Below are 21,117 nucleotides of genomic sequence, written 5' to 3'. Positions count from 1 at the left end.
TTTAGAAATATGGTGAATCTTGGTAAATACTTAACCAGACGTTAGATAATTGGACTTTAATTTGGGCTTACAGCATTTAACTCATTCACCATGGCCCTAACCATAAAACCTTTCTACTATAAGAAGAACCCTAATTATCAAGTACTAATTTGTCTCTTTAGTATGGTCCTGATCAACCTTTACCATCTACTACAATTATTTGTGAACAACCCATTTTTTTTTTCTTAAAATTTGTAAAAATTCTTGAGACTAGGAAAAGTTTCTCTTGGGTCTTTACCCATAAATATACAAAATATGTTTTCTATAGCTGAATATTTTTCACAATTAAATATTTCACATGTGCTGTTTTCACTGTCATACCACCCTGAACCTTCTCTGTGATAGTGAGTCCAATCCAACTTATTTCAGGTTTTCTCTAACCAAAATTCTTTTTGTTAACAGTTCCATTGCTTTTTACAACTGTGAAAACCCCAAGTTGTCCTCATCCGTGGGGTGATATTAAGAAAGTGTTATCTTTTATTTAATACACTAGAACTTACACCTTAATGATAGCACAGCATTCCAAATGTGTCCACGCTCAAAAGAAAGTATTTAAAATGTATAATCAGTAGCAAATAATTCTAAAACACATTGCATCTGCAGGATCAATTAACTCAGATATGTCTTTGATACATGTATGTTGTATATCACCTGAACCATACATAATGTCCCAGGCCACAGCATTTCTCATATCCATCTCCACCACATGAGTTTCTTTTAATATTTATTTTTTTGTTATAGGTGGACACAATGTCTTTATTTTACTTTATGTGGTGCTGAAGATAGAAACCCACACACACCAGGCAAGTGTTCTTCCTCTGAGCCACAACCCCAGCCCAATGGGTTTCTTACTTACAGATACAAACCAGCATATTTTCATACAGATTCATCATCCCACCTTTCCTTCTGAATAATTTCCTAGAATAAAGACATTTTCAAACAAACAAACAAACAAAAAGATGCAGCTCTCTCCTCCCCCTGGAGCTCAGTGTTCCTTCTCCCTCCTGGCTGCATTGCAGGGAGAGCCTACTGTGTGCTAGGCTGCGTGTTTGAGGAATGGGTGTAGAGGTGAGTCCATCCTGCAGTTGTGTTGATAAGCACCCTGCCATCAAAATAACACCAGCCAACACCCAGGAACACTGTGAGCAGGGGTCAGTCCTGAGTGGTGTAGTGGACGGGAAGACACTGAGTTTGGCGAGGCCTCCATTGTAGAGGAGGACATGCATCTCCTCACGTCCTAGGTGTGATTCTGGAGAGGCAGAGGACAGGAGGGCATTGCCTGTGAGAGGCACACCTTTGCAAAAAGTTTCAGAAACCCGAAGGTAGGATATTAACAAAATGATGAGGAAAAGGCTCTAATTCAAGCCCAAGGTGGCATGGGCAATGAAGTTGACCCCTAGGGGTTGAGATTAAAGAGAAAGTGAAGAGTGCAACTTAGTTTTGAAGAAGTGGAAAGAAGTGGAAACCTGGGAGCCGTGATAGGTTTTTTTTTTTTAAAGTTATTTATTGAGGAATAATTTACAAACAGTACAATTCACCGTTTTGGTTTATAGTTAGGGATCTTGACAAAGGATCATCCTGCATTCTCCAGCACGATCAAACTTAGAGTTTCATTACCCCAGAAAATCCTTTCATGATCTTTTGTTGTCAATTTCTTCCCTATGCCCTTCTGTTTTTTCTTTGTTCAGGATCCTGTATAAATAGGGTCGTTGCCATTTTCATCTGGCTTTATTCATTTAGTTCAATGCATTTGAGATTCATCCATGTTGTTGCTCATATTGTTTATTTCCTTTTATTGCTGTGTAGTATTGTATGGATTCCCTACAGATTATTTATACATTCACCAATTGAAGGATTTTTTTTCACATTGTATCTAGTTTTTGCCAGTATTTTTTGTTTGTTTGTTTGTTTGGTTTGGTTTTTTGTACCAAGGATTGAACCCAGGGGTGCTCAACCACTGAGCCACATTGCCAACAACCCCCTGAGCACTCTTTTTTTTTTCTTTATGAAAAATTTATTTTTAAATTTTGAAGCAGATTCCCACTAAGTTGCTTAGGTTCTCATTAAGTTGCTGAGGCTGGCTTTGAATTTGCAATCCTCCTGCCTCAGCCTCCCAAACTGCTGAAATTACAGGTGTGGGCCATGGTGCCCAGCTGTTTTGGGCAGTTATAAATAAAGGTGCTGCAAACATTGATGCACAGGCATCACCTCCCATCCTTTTAGTCACCACCCCACCACTGCCGTATCTGGTCCCCCTCCACCTGTGACTCCATAGGTCAGGCCATAGGCCATTGCCCTTCCTCCTCTGCTCAGACATAAGTTTTCATTTCTGTTGGGTAAATTCTTAGAGGTAGCATTGCTGAGTCATAAAGTAAAATGTGTGTGGAACTTTGTAGGAAATTGCCAAATTTGTCTTCCAAAAACAACTGTACCATTTCCAATTTCTACCATCAATGTGTGGGAATTCCAGTTGCTCCACATCCTCATCAACATTTCACATTGCCATTTGTTATTTTGTTTTAAATTGTAGCCTGCTTAATAAATGAGTAGTGGTATCTCATTAAGGTTCTAATTTATATTTTCCTAATGAGTAATGATGTTGAGCATATTTTCATGTTGTATTGGCGATATTTGGTAAGGTTGTTGCTCCAATCTTTGCATATTTAAAAAAAATCTTAATTGAATTTTAAGAGTTCTCTATACTAGATTCAAATCTATGTTTTGCAAATCTTTTTTTTTTCCTATCTGTGGCTTTTGTTTCATTTTCTTCATAGCATCTTCCGAAGAGCAGGAGTTCTTAGTGTTGTTTTTCCAGTTCTGGGGATTGAATCAGAGGTGCTCTACCAATGAGTATTGTTGCTCATTCCTCAGGGAAAATCATGTCATCTGTGAAGAACAGTTTCATTACCTTCTTTCCAATCTGTGTGTCTTTATTGCTTTTTCTTTTTAGTGTTGAATAGGAATGATAGGGGTGGGCATCTTTGCCCTGGGATTCCTTTAGTATGGCAATCACTTGACTAAAGGCTCTTTCAGGAAGACTGGTGGGCAGCATCAGTGGGGGAGGGGAAGCTGCAGACTCTGAGACAACTGAACAGACAGAGGAGCCTCTCTGCTCATCACCTCCCATCCTTTTAGTCACCATCCCACCACTGCAATATCTGGTCCCCCTCCACCTGTGACTCCATAGGACAGGCCATAGGCCATTGCCCTTCCTCCTCTGCTCAGAGTGAGGCCCTCCAAGTCCAGCATCCAGTCTCAAGGGACCTAAATGTGGTCTGCACTGGGATTCACCAGACAGGGCTCCTTTCCATTACTGCAGCACCCATTTCAGGCACTGATCCCATGCTCCAAATTTTATGTCCTCCCAACTCTGTTACCTGACTGCAACTCCTCCTGGAGTTACTTGCTTAATGGGTGGTAGCAAGGACTCTGGAGCCAAACCATGTAAGTCCAATCACAGCTCTACAGCATACCCGTAGGGAGACCTTGGTATGCTATTGGCCACCTGGTTGCTCAGTTTCCCTATCATCTGTAAAACAGGGAAGCTTAGGTTAATTCGTGTAAACCACATAGAACAGTGGCTGGTCTCAGAAAGTGCCCTATGCGCTATTGTTACTCTTACTACCATTCCTTCCCATGGTCATTTACACATGTTTGTACATCATCTTAAAAGCCAAGCAACCACCACCCTTAACGTCCCAGGCCTCTACTCCACCTGTTGTACCCCTTGTGCCTTATTCCCTGAAAGAGTTGATCTTGCTCACCAGCTCCACCCTTCACTTCCTGGCCCACATCAGCCCAGCTCCTGCCCTTGAATTCAGAATAATTGTCTCATCAATTACCCAAGCCAGCAGACATTCTTCAGAGTATTCTTTCTGGACGAGACACAGCTTCTGAAACCGGAAGTAGTTGAAATAGCCCTCTTGCATGTCTTAGCACTTAAACCTCTGGGCTTCTCTTCTGCATGTACCTGGATGCTGTGGGTTGGGTTGTCTGTTCTTTTCTGGCCTCTCCCCATGGTGTGAGGGCCTTGTGATGCAGCTGGCCGTGCTGTTTTCAACCACCCTGTGCAGTGACTGAACTTTTTTTTTGCTACTGGGTATTGAACCCAGAGGCACTTTACCACTGAGCTACATCCCCAGTTCTTTCAATTTTTTAATTTTGAAACAGGGTCTTGCTAAGTTGCTGAGGCTGGTCTGGAACTTGTGATCCTCCTGCCTTAGTCTCCCTAGTCATTGAGATTACATGTGTGTGCCATCATTCCCAGTTTGACTGAGGCATTTTTGATGCCCTGAAATATTTCTGGTTGGGGGTGCATCTCAGTGGGTAGAGCATGTGCTTAGCATGTGCAAGGCCCTGAATTCTTCAATCCCCAGCACACAAAGAGAAGGGATCTGAATAAATGAGTGAACCAACAAACAAAAGAATCAACATTTGAGGATAGAAGAAAAAAGAGAAAGGAACAGAAGCCTGGTGCCCTGATTCCCCCAGGATAAGGGGAAGAAGAAGAGGCAGCAGGAAGTTGGGCAGAAGATGGGGCAAGAAGAAGATGCCGCTGCATTTTGGTCCTGTGGAGTGTGAGGGCGTTTGAGACACAGAATTGGAGCAGGAGCCCCAGGAGTGGAGCCAGTGAGAGAGGCTGGTCTGGGTGCCTCAGAGCTGCTGGATTCCAGTTGTGTGTGATAGGGTTCCATGTGCGGGGAGGAAAGTATTCAAATTTACTGCTCAGTTCTTAGAAACTGATTAATTATCATTCCTTAAGCATTTTCTATACCTTATGTACAATCAGTATTTTCTATACATGATATATATCTAATCAAATATTGCCACAGTCTGGCTGGGCACACAATCACGAGCCACCACACAGCTTGTAGATTCAAACAGCAACTCTTTATTCCCGAACTCACACCAGCCGTCTACAATCACGTTCTGGGGAAATCCACGTTCTCTGCCCAAATCCACGTTCTCTGCCCAAATCCACCTCCACTGGGCATCTATCTCCAAAATATACTGTCTGAATCCCGTGAGAACTCAAGGGGAACTCAGGCAGCAGGATACGCCCTATTCCTGGGAGGAATAATCTTAAACCTTAAACCTGGAACCTAAACTGGGAACGCCCTAAACACGATTATCTTAAAACCGGGAACACCCTAATCTGCCTTGGTCCTTGAGCAAGGTCACCTACATTCAATGTCGCTGCAACATGTCAGCAACATGGGGTACGCTGGCAAGGAAATTGTCATACCTACTTGGCTAATGGCTCCCAGCATCTCCCCCCTTCTGATTAATTAAACAACAAGCAATGTGGCTTAAGGACCGTGCCTGGTAGGTTGTCCAATTCAACATATGGTTCTTACCCGTCATCGGAAAACTGACCTTTAGGCGTCAGCCTCCTGTCTTAGGTTGATACCACTGCAATTGAATCATACCCGTCACTGACTACCGGTCCAGCATACAGTCATACTTGTGGATAGGTCTATGCACCAGTGGGGGGGTGAGGTTCTTTGCCTCACCTCTGTTGGCCCCCAAATTTGGCCTTGGTGCCAGTGGGGGAGTGAGGTTAATGTGGCTTATGGACCGTGCCTGGTAGGTTGTCCAATTCAACATATGGTTCTTACCCGTCATCAGAAAACTGACCTTTAGGCGTCAGCCTCCTGTCTTAGGTTGATACCACTGCAATTGGATCATACCCGTCACTGACTACCGGTCCAGCATAAGCCATTGGCCCCCAAATTTTAGACCATCACTAGCAGAAGGGAGGAGGATACAGAAATGCCACGACACCAAGCCAATTGACGGCTCCTTGGGAAAAATTTGCATCACTGGTGACACCATCAGCAAAGATATGCCAGCATTACCACAATTAACATGGGGTGCGCTGGCAAGGAAATAAAAATTACATCACTGGTTAATCACTGTCGCAGATGTAAGAATGGCCAAGCTGGAGCTCTGGATATCAGCTGTTATGGATTTGAGTCAAATCATCTTCTTTTCGATCTGTAGAAATTGTTTTAGTTAATCTCTCTGGAATCCAAATCGGGTGCTGTTCTCCCTGTGGAAACACACAAACAGAGCCCCGACTCCAGACAATCACTGGGTCAGGACCTTTCCATTGTCCTGTTAGAATATCTTTCCAAAGTACTTTAGGCTTATGTACATTTTTTGGATACATATGCCTTTCCGCAGCACTAAGTCCTGATGAATCCAAATTTAAAAAGCGTTATTTTAAGTTTATCTTTGGGGGATATATACCCCTTTCCAATTCCCTCTTTTTGCTTTAATAAGTATATGTCTGTATCTAATAGTTGTCTTAGCTTCTTGCATTTTCTATCTGAAATACCTTTACTTGACATTTTCAACCATTTTCTATCTTCTAGTTTTTTTTTTCTAAGGTTTGTATATTTACCCTTAGTTGCCTTTTTTCCTCCTATTTTTTTTCCTATTTTGTGGGTTTAAAATTCTTGTCTTCCTACATTTTTTCTATCTTTCTACATCCTCTTTATCTTTTTTCTTTTTAACTTTCTATACTTCTTTCTCTAAGTTTAAAAATTGTGCAATTTTTTAATAGTCTGCCATTAATTAATTTATTTCTTCTGGTACAAGGGCTTGAACCCAGGAGTGCTTTACCACTGAAGCTGCATCCCTAATACTTATTATATTTTTTTGAGATAGGGTCTCACTAAGTTGCTGAATGCCTTGCTAAGTTGCTGAAGCTGGCCTTGAACTTGCAATCTTCCTGCTCAGCCTCCCAAGTCACTGGGATTCCAGGTATGTGCCACTACCTTGGCAGGATAGTAGTTTCTTAAGTGCTGTGAACACCTTAAAGGAGACAGAACCTCATAGAGCACAATGGTTCATGTTGGTTTTTGGACATGCTGAGATATTCCAGAGCTGTCCTGATGTGGAATCCTAGTTCTTTCTAGTGGAGAATAGTGTCAAAGATCAAAGTCTTCATGTGTGGGCCATGGGAGAGTTGGGGGTGGACAGTGGTGCTGCTGGGCCACTTCCCATTGTGACAGAATATTTGCTAGCTAAAGCACATCAAGCTGGGCTGAGATTCAATCTGGTCTGGGAGAAGGAGGAGTGAGGCTGATGGATGGAGTGGGGGGAAGGAGAAAGTGGCATAAGGGAGAGGAGAAGCCAGTCAGTGTCCAGAGGAGGACTTGACCTTTGAGCTTGACCTTTCCTGCTTTGTATTCTGAAGGCCTTCAGCCCAGATTTTCCTGGGCCATGTGATTGGGCCTCCCCCACTGCCACTGCTCTCCCAGATAGGGAAATTCAACGAAGGCACATGTTTAGAAAAAAATGAGAGGAGGGAAGTGAAGTGAGAATGGGGTAGTGACACTGTCTTTGGAGCAGTTGAGCAGCACAAGGAAGACCCTAAAAAGTATCTGTAAGGACAGGGTGAGAGGACAGGTGTAGACAATGGAAACAGAACAAGGATGCTACACAGGGAGGCACAAGGGATGAGGAGCCCTGGGAAGGCAGGAGAGGTGGGTGTGGTGTCAGCACTGTCTGGGGAGAGCTGCTCACAAGTGGGGCAAGGGAGGTCACTCCTCCTAGGAGCCCAGGAAGGCAGAAGGCCCTGGGTCACTCTTGGGCTTCCCTGCCCTTGGAGTCTTGCTCCAGGCCTGGGTTGAGCCCTTACTTTGCTGACCAACTTAGGGACGGTCACTGGGAAATGGCCCGACCAGTCCTGCTGGTTCTGAGCTCCTCTTCCCATCCCCATCTCCCTCCAGGGCAAATCACTCCAACAACCCTTCAACCAGGGCTGTGCCAACAACTGGTATTTGACTATTTGAGTGCCAGTGGGACCCAAGTGAGTTGGTAAACTGGAGGCTCAAGTGGTGGACCTGGGGCTGGTAGGGTGGGGTGAAGCTGGGTCTTCTTCCCTGGTCCCTGACCCCAGCTCCCAGGCCCTGTCACCCACTGTTCCTTTCCTTTGGGGTTTTCTCCAGGGCACCCTGGGAGCCTCTGGGAATGTCCCTCTTCATTGCCCTTCTAGTTTGTTGTCCAAAGAAATGGGGTAGGGGGAACTGCAGCTGGGATGAGGCTCCTGGCTGGGAGCCCTGGGCTCTGTGCTTTCCAAGCTGAGGGTGAGGGTGGTCAGGGAGACCAGGCCAAGGTGGGCAGTGACCTCTTCTTGTATTTGGCCTGTTGTTCTCTAGGTATATGTCTGCAGCTACTGGATGCAGAGAGAGAAAGGAAGCAAGTGGGATCCCATGGAGGCTCTGAGCTCACCCATCTAGTCCTCCCAACACCATCCCACAGAGCTCCCTGTGCCCATGTCTCCAATTCTGGGTTTCAATACAAGTGGGGAGGGGCCCCCAGGGAGTGGCGAGGCTGCAGCTTTCCAGGAGGTGAGGAATAGTGGGTGTGCATTAGGAGAGGTGTGTCCGTGGGTTGCACATGTGTTGGGAGAGGCCCCTGAGGTCGGACTGGCCTTGAAACTGAAGTACTTGGAACTGAAGGAGCGGGATTATGGACCTGGAGGGTTCGGGGTCCAGGTCACAGGATTCACAGCACACCCTGGATAGACAAAGAGAAAAGACTGTACCGCTAACATTTTGGTTGGTCTTCGCCAGTCCCTTACCTTTCTGGGCCTCAGTTTCCTCAGTTATTAATGAGGATGATATGAGTCCTGTAGTGTATCATGTTTTAAAGAAAAATTCTTTTTTTTTTAATGGAAATTTTTACTTGAAGTCTCACGTGAAACATAAGGAATGGAGCATTAGGAGTGCAGTAGGGTGGGTAACCCACAATGCCCACCAAGGGCCCTTGCAGTGACTTGTGGCCCTCTCCTTTGTCCTGTCTCCAGGGGTCCAGGGGCTTGACTGTGAGCTGTGGGGTGGAGGCTAGGGAGAGCCCCCATGTACTGACTCTGTGTTTAGCTTCCCATCAGCCCAATGCTGCAGCAGGAGGCCCCCAGGAACTCTCATTCACCTCTTCACCCTTAGCAGTGCCAGGATGTGCACCTGAACTTCATTTCATGAGCCCCACGTGAAGGCCTCTTGTGCCTGAGCCCTCACTCATTCCCCTGTTGGGAGTGCCAAGACCCCCATGTCTGTTAAATCCTCATAAATATTTTTTTGCTGCTTCCTATGGCTGCTGTGCATGTTTGTTCTAGGTTCAGAGAATCATGGGGGTGTGGGGGAGGCTCTGAGGGGCTGGGATGAATCCCTCCTGGAAGGGAAGATCCTTGCTCTCTGGAGAACCAAGCTCAGAAACCAACACTGTCTTGCTCTTTGACCTTGGGCAAGACACTTGTCATTTCTCTCATCCTTAAAATGTGGCAACAGTAATAATAACAGCAACTGACCTGGCTGGCTTCCTGGCAAGGGCTGGAGATGAGAGCAGAGAAAACCCACCAGCCTGGATAATACCAAGTGCACCTCGAACTAGAAGGGGAACTTATTTATTATTAGTTCTAATTGTGTATGTGCACAGTATGTGTTCCTTAGGGGTGTGTGTGTGTGTGTGTGTGTGTGTGTGTGTGTGTGTGAGAGAGAGAGAGAGAGAGAGAGAGAAAGTTAGTTCCTGGGAATCAAATCAAACCTAGGGCCTTATGCATATTGGGCAGGCACTCTATACTGAGCTACATCTCCAGCCCTTTTTTATTTTGAGACATGGTTTCACTAAATTGACCAGGCTGTCCTCCAATTTGTGATCCTCCTGTCTCAGCCTCCCACATAGTCTCCCAAGGTGTTATGGGAGTTCACTGACTTAACTGACTTAGGGTTTTCTAAATGCAAGGTCTTGCTATCTGCAAATAGTTTTTTTTTTCTCAATTGGATACTTATAAATTTTTCTTGCCTCATTTCTGTGGCTATAATAGTTCATAAATATGATGTTAGATTTTTCATAAATGCTCTTTATCAGGCTAAGGAAGTTTCCTTTTATCTTTGTTTTGTGTGTGTCTGTGTGTTTCTTTTTTAATTATGGAAAGGATTAGGTTTTGTTAAATTCTTTGTCTGCATCAAATGTTTGTGTTGAATTTTTCATTGTCTATTAATGTGATGTACTACAAAATTGACATTATTCCAAGTTTTAGTGTTTAATAATTAATAACATGACTGATCAGGTCCAAGACACAGATACTATGTTGAAGAAACTGAAGGAAAAGTCCCTCTATAAACTAACTACATAGTATGATAAGAATAAACATTATAATATAAAACCTTTCTACACATAGTAGTTAGCTGCAAGAAACCATTCTCAGCCTAGGAAAATGTTGTTCCATATTTCAGTGTAAACTTCTAGAAATCTTTAATTCTTTTGTGTGGCAATCATCTTATTTCTGTTTTCTAATTATTCCACCTCAGCCTAAGTTATGAGGTCTGAAGTGTTTTCCTCCAGTCACTGATGTGATTACCAATATTGTCAATTCTTGCAATGATCTGATGAGACGTAGTCTGAAATCTTGCATTCATCACAGGAGCACCACCAAGGTGATCCTGCGTGATGTTGGAATCAGTCTTGGCCATCTCCCCAGTTCCCAGTTTGGTGATGATGTTTCAGACTATCACCTACACAACATTTTTTTTTTCGGTGTGTGGGGGGGGTTGTGTACTGGGGATTTAACCCAAGGATGCTTTACCATTGAGTTTCATCTCCAGTTCTTTTGATTTTTAAATTGAATCAGGGCCTCATTTAGTTGCTGAGGCCCTGACTAAATTGCTGAGGCTGTCTTCAAACTTGAAATCCGTCTGTCTCAGCCTCCAGAATCACTGGAATTATAGGCATGTGCCACCATGCCCAGCTACACTCCATTTTGGGGGGAGGGGCAGGTACTGGGGTTTGAACTCAGGGGCACTCAACCACTGAGCCACATCCCCAGCCCTATTTTGTATTTTATTTAGAGACAGGGTCTCACTGAGTTGCTTAGCACCTCGCTGTTGTTGAGGCTGGCTTTGAACTCATGATCTTCCTGTCTCAGCTTCCCGAGCCACTGGGATTACAGGCATGTGCAGTGCTCGATTTTATTAATATTTATTTTTTAGTTGTAATTGAACACAATACTTTTATTTTATTTATTTATTTTTATGTGGGACTGAGGATCGAATCCAGGGCCTCACACGTGCTAGGCAAGCACGCTACCACTGAGCCCCAGCCCCAGCCTAGGCTTCCATTTTTATATGTTGAATCATTCTTGCATTCCTGAGATAAATCCCAGTAGCAATGGCATATAATATTTTTAATGTGCTGCTGAATCTGGGTTGTTAGTCTTTTTTTAAAATTTTTTTGTAGTTGTAGATGGACAGAATGCCTTTATTTTATTTGTTTATTTTTATGTGGTGCTGAGAATCAAACCCAGTGCCTCACGTGTGCTAGGCAAGTGCTCTGTGGCTGAGCTACAGCCCCAGCCTCAGTCTTCTTTTTTTATTTTTAAGGAGTTTTACACCTATACTCATATACTCATATACTAATATAACAGATATTAGTCTTAGTTTTTCCTTGTGATATCTTTGTCTGGCTTTGGTATCAGGGTAATATTGGTCCCATAAAATGAGTTGGGAATTGTTCCTTCCTCTTCTACTTCTTGGTAGAGTTTGAGAAGGAGTGGTGTCTATTTAAAGGTTTGGTAGGATTTACCAGTGAACCCATAGTTTTCTTTAGAAGAGCCTACTAGCTTGTCAACTTTGTTGATTCTTCCCTTTTTCAATTTTTTAGCTGTTTTAGACTAGATTCTTATTGAGATTGATGGGAAAGGAAGATGCTAGTGTGTTGTTGTTTTGCTTTTTTATTAATATTTTTGGGCTTTTTTAGATATACATGACAGTAAAGTGTATTTTGACATATTATACATACATGGAGTAGGACTTTCTATTCTTGTGATTGTACACTGGTGTTGTGTTTATATATATATACATAGGGAAGTTATGTCTGATTCATTCCACCATCTTTCTTAATCCCATCCCCCATCCCTTCCTTTCATTCCCCTTTGTCTAATCCAAAGAACTTCTACTCTTCCCTCCCCACCCCTCTTATTGTGTCTTAGCATCCACATATCAGAGAGAACATTTGGCCTTTGGTTTTATGGGATTGGCTTATTTCACTTTTGCATTTTTTAAAATTTTAAATATTTTTTTAGTAGTATATGGACACCATACCTTTATTTTTATTTATTTATTTTATGTGGTGCTGAGGATCAAGTCCAGTGCCTCACATGCGCCAGGCAAGTGCTCTATTTCTGAGCTACAACTCCAGCCTCTGTTTTTTTTTTTTGAGATGGAGTTTCACTGTGTTGTCCAGGCTGGCCTTGAACTTGCATCTTCTTGCCTTAGCTACTGAGTAGCTGCAATTATAGGCCCACCATGCCTGGTTCAAGATGCCAGTTTTAAATGAAAGATAATGTTTGAGTTCACTTATGAACTAAATATTTTTGTGTTATGGTGTGTGTATGTGTGTGTGTGTGTGGGTGTGTGTGTTTACATGTGAGGACCTTGCCTCACATGTTCTAGGAAAGCAGTTTACCACTGAAGTCCTTGTATGGTGTTTTGTTTACTAAATGACATCATAAATCTATGGATTTAGATGATAACTAAGAATGCAAAAAGCTCCTTGTATTTGAAAACTACAAAAAAAAAAATCAAAATACGTGGTACCAAAATCAATACATTAATGAAACAAAACATCCACACAGAGACCCTAGAGATCAACACACAGGATGTTTACAGGGAATGATTTGGAAATATATGTCCGTAGACAGGAAGGAAAGGGGAGGGGAAGAGCAGAGAGGAGTCGCCTGAGGTAGGGGCCCAACAAAAGCTCAGTAAACCCCAAAGGACACATAGTCTTTCAAAATTATCTTTCTTTGGGATACACTGGCTGGGCTTGTATGCCTGTAGTGACCACTCATTGGATGCAATCTATCCCTTGAAGGAGGGACAATGAGTGGGGCTATCTCCCACTCATGCTTCAGCAGCTGGGCGGGTAAGTTCTTCATTCCCAGAGAGAAATCTGGGAGGCACCTCACAGGGTCCAGTCCACAGATCTTAGAATATATAAAGAACTTGGTGTCCATTGTAAGTGTTGGTCATGAATCAGGGAAATGAAATCTTACTTGATAAGTGATGCTGGAACCATTGATTATAACCATGGGGAACACACATGGATTAGACTGTTATCTCATCTTACCCGATATTAATTTCAGATAGATCAAAGAATTGAACAAAAAAGGAAAAAATATACCTAATACTTACCAGCTTGAAGGAGAGGGAAACGCAAGTAAACTTAGATGATTCCAATAAAATGCTTACTAGATTTGATTACATAAAATTTATAAGGCAGACAACAAAATTGAGAACATGTTTGCAATAAACATGTGAAAACATTAATGTCTATTAATTTATACTTGATTGGTTCTTTGTTATCCTATCCTTTCCTTCTGCATTTGAGACAAAACATTTGACCTTTAAGTTTCTGAGTTTGGATTTTTTTACTTAGCATGATATTCTCTTAGCATGATATTCTCCGTTACCATCCATTAACCAGCAAATGCTATAATCTCATTCTTTTTTAAAAAAAGTGATCCTGCAAATAAAAAAGAGAAACCTAACACTTAGGTCAAGGACACATTGAGCTACCACTTCACACCCATTAGGATGGCTATTATCAAACAAATAAACACCAGGAAACAAAAGTGTTATCGAATATGTGGAGAAATTGGATCCCTAATGCCTAGTTGATGGGAATTTAAAATGGTACAGCTACTGAGGGAAACACTATGGCAATTCCTCAAAGAATTAAGTGGGTAATTAACATATGATCCAGCAATTCCACTCCTGCAGATAGATCTAAAGGCATTAAAAGCACATCAACATTCACAGCAGCATTATTTATAGTAGCCAAAAGGTAGAAGCAACTGAAATGTTCATTGGCAGATGAATGGATAACAAAATGTGCCACAGAATGGAATATTATTCATTCCATTCATCTATATGAACAGGCAACTGACAAAAACATCTATATAGAATGGACCATCATTCAGTCTTAAAAAGAAATGAATTCTAACATATGCATCAATATGGATAAACCTTGAAAATATTATTATAAGTGAAATAAACTAGACCCCAAAGGATAGCTTGTATGATTTATCCATTTATCTGAGATCCCTAGAATAGTCACATTTACAGAGACAGGAAGTAGAGCGGTGGGGGTAGAAGGAAGGAGGAGGTGATGAACAGGCACAGAGTTTCTCTGTGGGGTGATGAAAATGTTCTGGAGGTGAATAATGGTGATGGTTACCTAACAAGGAGAAGGTACCTTATGCTGCAGAACCAGACATTTATAAATGGTTAAAGTGGTAAATTCTATGTTAGGTACGTTTACCATGATAAGAAAACCCCAACATATCCACACCGAAATGTGAGCAGGCAAAAAATATAAACAGGCAACTCACAAAAAAACAACAAAGTGACTTATAGATATAGAAAATAGTAAATTTCATAAGTAACAGCAAATTAAATCAAAAGATCAAGCTATCTTTTATCATCTGTAAAATTGGAAAAAATATTTTGCACTAATATTCAATTGCAGTATTAGTATTAAAAGTATTCTCATAACAGGGGCAAAAACTTGTACAAGTTTTCTAGAAAGCATGTTGCAAATTATGCAAATGGTGCTTTATTTTATTTTATTTTCATCAGAGCTTTATAGTAGTCGGGTTCATCCTGACAAACTCACATTGCTTGGAAATTTATTTCAGTTCATCCTCCTCCTCCTTTACCCTCAGTCCTCCCTCCCTTTCCTGTTCTCCTTCCTCTACTACATTTTCTTTTGTTTGTCTATTAATTTATATTTGAGTGGTTCTTTATGTAATCATATTCTTCTCTCCCTTTTTCATTTATTTTTCTCTAGCTTCTACATATTAAAGAAAACATTTGATCTTTGAGTTTCTGACTTTGGCTAATTTCACTTAGCATGATATTCTCCATTTCCATCCATTTACCTGCAAATGCCATAATTTCATTCTTTTTTTATGGTTCAGTAGTACTACACACACACACACACACACACACACACACACAAATAAACAGGCAACTGACAAAAAACAAAAAAATTATATATATATATATATATATATATATATATATATATATATATATATAACAATTTCTTAATTCATTCATGCATCTGGGTTGATTCAATAACTTAGCTATTGTGAATTGTTCTGCTATGAACAATGATGTGACTGCATCACTGTAGTTATGCCAATTTTAGATTCTTTGGGAAAATATCAAGGAATGGGATAGCTGGGTCATGTGGTGATCCCATTCCCAGTTTTTTGAGGAATCTCCATACTGTTTTCCAGAGTGGTTTTACCAGTCTGCAGTCCCACCCACAAGTTGCCAGCATTTATCATTGTTTATATTCTTGATCATTTCCATTCTGACTGGAGTCAGATGAAATCTTAGTGTAGGTTTGATTTGCATTTCCCTGATTGCTAGAGATGTTGATCATTTTTTCATATATTTGTTGGCTATTTGGGTTTATTCACATAAGATGTCTTGAATAAATTAATGAATCCAAAATCTAATCACTAGGATTTTATTCTAAGGAAATAATTGTAGATACAGAAAAAAAAAATAAATTTATAAGAATCTTTATTACAGTATTATGGCAGTAAAAAAGATGAATCAATCTAAATGCCTATTGCTAGAGCGTGGTTTGTGTGCTGGCATATTCATTCATTCTCGCACTGAACAAATGTTTACTAAGTACATATTCTGTGCCAGGCACTGTTCTAGATTCAGGGAAATCAAAATAACAAAACACACCAAGTTTCTGTGCATGTGTGCATATGCAAGCACATTCTCGTGTATGTACATACTATAATGGTGTTGGAAATATGGGGGTCCTGTCTGGGCTTCCCAGGAGCCAAAGTAAACACTTGGAGACTGATTAGCTCTGTTGGCAAGGTAAGAATTTTACTTCTACATACAGAAGGGTGCACAGCAATCAAAATTGAAAGCAGATGCACCCAGCAGGCAGTCTGCTCAGCTTTCATCCCTGACTCATGTGTGCTTGGCCACTGTCCATTGGTCCAAACTGACCACACAATCTTTGACGAAAACAGCCACTGAGGAAAGGGACACTTAGCCAGGGCTCCTTGGTTGGGACTGACTGCACTGTCTCCTATTGGGTTATTTAAAGAAATGTGCCTTCAGTTGTCCCCAACTTTCTTTGTTGTCTTGAGGTGGGAAAGTCCTGTTGAGTTGAAAGCCTTTTGGACGAGGGGTCCTGGGTTCATTGACTCCGTCCAGCAAAGAATTGAAGAACAGGACACAAATATAGCAAGCAAGAAGTAGGTTTACTGAAAAGAGATAGAGACATAGAGCTAGACTTCTCTGAAGGGGCCCTAGGCCTAGGAATCCAATGGGGGAGTGTTGGCCTGTTCTTCTCATGGTTTCTGATTTCCTCCTTTCCTTACCTCCTTCTCTGTCCACATGCTCCTCACAATTATTGATTGGTGCCCCCTCTGTCCACGCATCTGTTTTTGTTTTTCTATTGGATCTCCCACTTAGGAGCACAAGCATGGAGGATCTGTCTGCTTGGGTCCCCTGCTTGTGTCCATGAGCGCGTTTGTCAAGTAGGAAGATGACCTCATCAGAAGACCCCTCTCCATGCTCCTTTGTTCTGGCCCTGTCCCCGACCTCCTCACCTACCATCTTGCTCTGATGGCCTAAGCCCTTCTGTATCTCCCTCCCTGGGGATTTCGTCTTTCTGCTTTGGGAATTTAAACAGTCCTACATTTGTGTAACATTGAAGAAATTTTTTTGTTAAATATTTTTAGCTATAGATGGACTCAGTAACTTTATTTATTTATTTTTATGTGGTGCTGAGGATCAAACCCAGTGCCTCATTCATGTGAGGCAAGCATTTTACCACTGAGCCACAACCCCATCTCATATTGAAGATTTTATTGATAGTATGATATATGGATGAAATAATCAGATCCTAAAGCTATAAATCATAAAAAATATATTTGTTGAGGAAAAGCATTCTCAGACTTGTTTTTCTTAAGGTCCAAAATCAGGAGAGAGGTTATTTATGGACCTGTAGATAAGTGTGATAATCAATTTAATAGCGGTGTGTATGAGACAAAAGAATGTGTAAGTGGAATTTAAAATCTGGAGAGTCAATTTTGGTCATTCTTGTTTTGTCTCACGTCACCTTCCTACCTATCCATATGTCTTCTATTCTGCTTCAACTGCCTGAAACCCTCAGTGGTGAGGCCTTTAAAACTTTTTGAAAAATAACCACACTTGGGCTGGGGCTGGGGCTCAGCGGTAGAGCGCACCCCTAGCACGTGTGAGGTCCTGGGTTCCATCCTTAGCATAAAATAAAGGTATTGTGACCAAGTACAACTAAAAAATAAATAGTGTTGTTTTATTATTATTTTTTAATAGGCCATTTTGTGGGAACATAGAGGTAGCTGGGCTGCTCTTGGATGCAGGGGCATGTGGGCTGAGTTACCTGAATCCAGTGACTCAGTGTATGAGAGGTGTTCGCCTAGTAGAAGGAATTCTGCATGCCCCTGATGCTGGTTGGGGAAACCTGGTATGCGTTGTGAACTATCCCAAAGATAACAAAAGGAAAATGGATGAGACAGATGCTTCATCGGTAGTGAAAGTAAAGAGCAGTCCAGAAGACATGTGATTTAATAGTGTTGGTTCTCCCATGGAAAACAACCAAAGAGGACCTGAAAGAATGTCTTAGTGCCTTTGGAGAAATTCTTATGGTGCAGGTCAAGAAAGATATTAAACCTGGTCATTCAAAAGGGTGTGGCTTTGTATGTTTTACGGAATATGAAACGAAACCCAGGTGAAAGTAATGTCACAGCAACATATGATGGTGTGATTGTCAACTCCCCAATTCTAAGCAAAGCCCGGATGAGCCTCGGGAAGCAGAAAGGTGTTTGTTGGGCGCTGTACAGAGGACATGTCTGCCAACAAGCCGCAGCAATTCTTCTGTCAGTACCGAGAAGTGGTAGATGTCTGCATTCCCAAACCATTCAGGGCTTTTGCCTTTGTTACATTTGCAGATGATCAGGTTGCCCAGTCTCTTTGTGGAGAGGACTTGATCATTAAAGGAATCAACATGCATGTGTCCAAAGCTGACCCTAAGCACCAGAGCAATAAGCAGTTAGAGAGAAGTGGAAGGTCTGGTGATAATCCAGGTGGCTTTGGGAATCAGGGTGGGTTTGGTAACAGTAGAGAGGGTGGAGCTGGCTTTGGAAATAATCAGAGTAGTGACGTGGGTGGAGGGATGAACTTTGGTGCTTTTAGCATTAATCCAGCAATGATGGTGGCAGCCCAGACAGCACTGCAGAGCAGTTGGGGTATGACGGGCATGTTAGCCAGTCAGGCCCATCAGGTAATAACCAAAGCCAGGGCAACATGCAGAGAGAGCCAAATCAAGCTTTTCGGTCTGGAAATAATTTCTATAGTGGTTCTAATTCTGGTGCTGTAATTGTTTGGGGATCAGCATCAAATGCAAGGTCAGGTAGTGGTTTCAATGGAGGCTTGGCTCAAGCATGGATTCTAAATCTTCTGGGTGGGGAATGTAGATAATGGGTTATGTTGGTTAGCATAGAATGGTGGGAATTCAAAATTTTCTAAACTCATGGTAAGTATATTGTACAATACATACGTATGAAGAATTTTCAAAATTGGTTTGTTCAGTGTGGAGTGCATTCAGCAGTATTTTTGACATTTTTCTTTAGAAAAAGAGGAAGAGCTAAAGGAATTTTATAAGTTTTGTTACAAAAAGGGTTGAAATATTGAGTTGCTGCAAGTGAATTGCTGTATGCCTGATTGGTAAACCAACACACGACAACTGATATCAAAAGGTTTCTCCTGTAATGTCTCATTCCTGGACTTGTTAAGTGAATCTTTGCATGTTTAAAGTGGAAACCATAGATTAGAACGACATTCTTTTCTCCTTTTTTTAACTTGAACCCCACCAGATGGATTTTTTCCTTAGGAAAATCTCCTTTTGGGAGATCATGGTGTCACAGTGTTGGGTTCTTTTGGTTTTATTTTTTAACACTTGTTTCCACTCATATACAAAAGTACAATATGAAGCCTTCATTTAATGTCTGTAGTTTATCTCATTTCAAATGTTTATGGAAGAAGCACTTCATTGAATGTAGTGCTGTAAATATTCTGCCATAGGAATGCTTCTGTCTGCATGCTTTCTCATTCAAGAATTTGTCATCACGCTGCCCAGGCTGTGTCTTTGACCATGAATGTTCCATTTTTATCAACTCCTCTTTATTTCATGAAGTCGTATCAATGCTATGAATGCAAGGCTGGGATTTGGAACCAGAAAGCTGTTTAAACTTTTGAAACCTTGTGTGGGATTGATGGTGGTGCCGAAGCATGAAAGGCTAGTACAAGCGAGGAAAGGAGACAGCACGTGCAGAGACTTGGTTGGTGGTGCATAATGGATATTTTTTAACTTGGCCAGATGTGTCTCTCAATCCTGTGGCTTTGGTGAGAGAGTGTGCAGAGGGCAATGATAGCAAATAACCTATGAATGTTTTTTGCATTCAAAGGACATCCACATTTGTTGGAAGACTTTAAGTGAGTTTTGTTTTTAGATAACCACGTTAGTTGGGTGGGTTAAGTGAAATGATACTTGTACTTCCCCTGCCCCTCTGTCACCTACTGTGAATGCCCTATGGTGTGTGTTCTCCTCTGATACTGATATGTAAATGTGGTAACACGAACTGTAGCTGATGGGTTGAGAACAAGGACTGAGCTTGTGGTATGCTTTGCTGGAGTACTTGGAAGCAGAGCTCACCAGTGAGCTCAGGTGTCTCAAAGAAGGGTAGAAGTTCTGATGTCTGTTAGCTACCCAGAAGAATGCTGTTTGCTGCAATTCTGTGTCCTGTGCTTGGATGCTTTTTATAAGAGTTGTCAATGTTAGAAATTCTTAAATAAAAACTGATTTAAATTTTAAAAAAGAAAAAAATAAATAGAACCACTCTGCTGGATAGGGTGGCACAGGCCTGTAACCCTAGCAACTCAGGAGGCTGAGACAGGAGGATTGTAAGGTCAACCACTTAGCAACTTCACCAACTTAGGCCCTAAGCAACTTAGAAAAATCCTGTTTCAAAATAAAAAAATAAAAAGGGCTGAGGATGTATCTCAGTGGTAAATAGCTCCAGATTCAATCCTCAATACCAAAATAAACAGAGTGGAGCTAGAATGCTGGCAGCACAGGTCCCAAGGTTCCAAAGGGGTGGCTGCCCTGTGCTCCATGGCTTTGGGAAGTGGTGTTCCTACTGAAGATGACCAGGTAACTGGAGGTTATGGGAGATCATAATGGCTGCAAGGAAGAGCCTGGGCCCTTAGAGTATATGACCCCCAGTTTCCAGTACTACAGAAGGCCCTGACTTGGTCCCATTCATCAACAGTAAGTGAATAGTGAGTGTCATCTGTGAGGACAACAGTGCTGTCACCTGGTTCTGGCTGCACAAAGGGGAGACCCAGCAATGCTCAAACTGTGGAACCCTTTACAAGCTGGTGCCTCACTAGTTGACCCTCCGTGATCCTGAACTAACTTACTCAAAATGTGTTTCTTCTTTTCAATAAAGACAAGCCACTGTATAGGTCCTTCTCTCGTGAAAACAAAAGAAAACAAAATGAATCCACAAACTGCTGGACAGCAAATGAACCCTACCAAGGCCTTAAGCAATATCGTGAGTTCACAAAAATGGCTCCCTCCAATGTCCCATCCCAGCATTGTCCTAGCCCCACCTCATTAAACTTCTCAGAGACTGCTGTCATCATGGAGAGAGGCTATGCAACATGTGCTGGGTTGTTTGTCTGTGTCCTCACAATACCACAAATTTCTACTCGGTACTTACTTCTCCCTCCATACAAACTGACTAAATAATAAAGTTAGACTTGGAGTTACCTTATGACCTCACAACCTCAGTCCTGATATATACAGTATGTAAAAGAATTGAAATCAGACTCAAAAAGGCATCTGTGAACCAACATTCAGAGTAGTAGTATCCACAACAACCAAAGCATGTGTCCATCACCATATGGATGGACTATTATT

General features: G+C 41.8%; 1 pseudogene; it reads left to right on the top strand.

Moving 5' to 3' along the window:
* Window positions 1-17,513: 17,513 nt before the first annotated feature.
* Window positions 17,514-18,610, top strand: LOC114093400 (TAR DNA-binding protein 43 pseudogene; annotated as a pseudogene).
* The last annotated feature ends 2,507 nt before the right edge of the window (window positions 18,611-21,117 follow it).

This window comes from Marmota flaviventris, chromosome 8, assembly GCF_047511675.1.
Source record: "Marmota flaviventris isolate mMarFla1 chromosome 8, mMarFla1.hap1, whole genome shotgun sequence".
Taxonomy (NCBI): domain Eukaryota; kingdom Metazoa; phylum Chordata; class Mammalia; order Rodentia; family Sciuridae; genus Marmota; species Marmota flaviventris.
The sequence above is the reverse complement of the archived record's forward strand: the minus strand, read 5'-3'. Positions and strand labels throughout refer to the sequence as shown.